Source organism: Acartia tonsa, chromosome 1 (genome assembly GCF_053477335.1).
Source record: "Acartia tonsa isolate MP-2025a chromosome 1, ASM5347733v1, whole genome shotgun sequence".
NCBI classification, from domain to species: Eukaryota; Metazoa; Arthropoda; class Copepoda; order Calanoida; family Acartiidae; genus Acartia; species Acartia tonsa.
In genome coordinates, this window is record NC_137260.1 from 33699558 (window position 1) to 33703004 (window position 3447).

Consider the following 3447-nt stretch of genomic DNA (forward strand, 5'->3'; position numbering starts at 1 on the left):
ATATTTATATAACAGGAAAGGAAAATCTTAAAGCTTAGATAGATAAAACAAAATAAACCCATTATTTGAACTAATCCTTTGTGCTTTTTGTTCAGTTTATGATCGATTTAATATACTACAGTAACAGTTTTTCCGCCCTTCCTTAAGGAATTCCTTGACCGTAATTCTAATTAATCTATTTAGAATATTGCATGATGATTCCTGTATCGATACTATATTATCATATCATTTGTTATTTTTAAATAAGGAATGAGATACAAAGTGTATAAAAAGTTATTCTATCTACTGTTCAGAGTATTGGTATTGGCTATTGGTTTCTCATAGTATTCGTCTGGAAACATTACATATGTATGTATTTTAATAACCTAATATGAAAGGTTTTCCGTATTATCTAACATATAAATCTGTTTGGTTTGAAGCTAAATATCGCTATTGTTTGATGCAGGGAAGCTTTATAAATGGCACCCCCTCCTCTAGAGCTTTGGAACAAAGCAGGTGTAACATATATTGCTTACAACTTGGTTAATAGGATTAGTCTAAAAAAGTGATCTGTCTGTCTATGTGTATCAAAAAATCTCGCTAACCACTGAACCGATATGGTTCTTCATTACAATGTAGCTTCCCATAGGTCCTGGAAAGGGTTATGACTGGAGAGGGGTACCATAACCCTCCCAAGATAAAGAAACCCTCAGAAACAAATTTACTTTAAAAATAAAAAAGGGGAGGGGGTCGACTTACCTCCTCTCACCTTAAGTGCCCCTAGAGGTCTTCAGAGGCGAAGCTGCTAGTTACTTCATATTATAGGTCAATAAAATATTGAATCCGGCCAAATAAAGCAGTTTTTTAGATATTTTACTTCATAAAACGAGAACATAATTAATTACAAAGTTTATGCATCCTCTATAGACAATTGTTTTCAACTGTGTTACTATTCAATGATGTTGTCATCCTTGTTCTGGACAATATGGCACAATCAACCATACTATATAATGATGCTTTGCTCAACCATTTATATTTATTCAATATTAGAGTTTATGCAACAGTAGACACATACATAACATTGAGAAGAGTTTCTATAGTTACTTTTCTAAGAAATAACTCTTAAGATACACAATGTTTTAGGTTCATTTTCTACTGTAATAGTTCAAAATTGTTTAGATAGCCACCACTTTTAGATTGATGTAGTAAAGTATACACACATCAATATGAAAGCTTTTGAAAAAACGCAAATTTATTGAGTTCAGAAAACAGCTACCTAGCAGATGAATAATTTTCTTTTATCTTAAAAATTTAAGGAAGAACTTAGTGTTTAGAAAATATGAAAAATAAAGGGGAGGGGGGTGTTTGGCTTTTCTTTCTTTTTGCCTTACCCCTGTGGGGCCTAAGCGTACCGGCTACCCTCTGTATAATATAAACTGACCAACAAATACACCAAAAAATCCTCACCTGCTCATTTTTTAATTTCTTCATATAAGATAGGAGGGCTGTTTTATGCTAATTTTTTTATATATGAGTTGCTTGTTCCAGGATTATTCAAATGTTTAGAATACCTACCCCATTTTAATTTTGTTATAAAAAGGCATTTTTTATCGTATTTTATAAGTAGTTGGTTACACTTTGGCAAAAATACTTCACATATATTTGCTTTTTGTACATAAATGTATTTACACCCTTCAATCTACTATATTATATCTTAAACAATTTCTATATACTAATGTATGTTTGTATTCCTTTGCTTATATGTAGTTGCGTCCTAAGTATACAGTAGTAGAGTATAAAGTTGTAGTATATTCTGTTCAGTCGGAGCTAAACATTCATATGTGTAGTAATAAAATATAGATCATTTCTGTTGGATAACATTTTACTTCTTACTTCAGAGGATATGTTTAAATATCTTTATCATGGCTTCAAAACCGATTACTATCAGTTGGGGTTTAAGTTGTTTTGAGCCATAATAAAAGAAAAATGCATCGTATCATATAACAGATAATTTTCTACGGATAATTAGAAAAATGTGATTAATAACTATTATACATTTTAGTTGTTCGTAATTTCTTATGGGTATACCTTTAGTCCTTTATTGAAATAAAAAATCATTTACTGTCAAACCACTTCTCTTAAAGTTAATTTCTAAAACACATTTATACCATTCCCTTTTTTCATATCATTGAAGATTGAATTGTATTATTAATAACTTTCATTAATAAATATAAATAATAATGTTTCAATTACTAAAAAGCTACTTTTTGTATTTTAATATCTGTAGGAAATGAAACAGTGACGCCCTTTTTATTTTTTTAATGTCCTTAAACGTATTAGATTTGTTATAAGAATCATAAGGGTTTTAGGAATTGGACAATATGATGATAGTTTATCTTTCCTTCGAAGTGCTATGTGTGAAAAGCTGCCTTTGATAGCTGGTACATTTTTGTGGTAAAGGAGGAATGTGGTTTTATTGAACTAGTACTGATCTTCTCCTCCCTGTATTTTATGAAACCATGATATGAATAAGAGAATATAAGAATAACCTCTAGAGCAAATAAATAGCTAAGTATTTTACGTACTTTTAGATTGTCAAACACATGAAAACAATTTTGTTTCACTATTATATATTACAACTCTTCATGTACTTTTTGTAAAGATAACGAAAGTTAAATTTTCAATTTAATAACTATTAATGAATTGAAAAGGATTAAAATCGTTTTGTCCTTTAAGTTAAGTTTGTATACTTTCTTCTGTTAATTATTTGGTTATATTTACATTAACGGTTTAACTGCCTTTTAACTGCATAAAAAGTATAAAAATAAGACTGACAACACACATAATTTATAATACTATGTATGTACTAGCCGCTACTGAGGGAAGTCGACCCCATTTTTAATTTTAGTTTTAAGAAGTTAAAGTAAAAATAAAATTAAATTTTTAATAATTCATTTTTCTAGGGAGGGTGGTGGTACCCTTCCCCAAAATAGTTATAATTCTTTCTTGTACCTACTAGAAGAAACTACATTGTTAAGGAGAACCATATTGGTTCAGCAGATAGCGAAATACCCTGGTATAGACAGACAAAAATGTTTTCAGCATAATATTTATATCGAAAAATAAAAAATTTAAAGTTCTACAAATGATATTATCAAACATTAATGATTTTTTTTTTGACATCTTGTATATTTTCAGTGTTGCAAAAAGAATTGACCAAGTTAAATAAACAAATGTTAAACATAAGAGTATATGATAGATATTTTTTTTCTGGTGATTTTATTAAGTGTATAGTCGTAATTCTAGATTTATTTCAAAAGCATGTATTTATTTTTAAAAACCAACTGATTCTGTTAATTAAGCATATTATTAATAGCACCTAAAAATATCTATAATGTGTATGATAATTTCCAGAGCATCAGTATTCAGTATTGTTTATCCTTTTTACAATTGTTTTTTTTTCAGAAT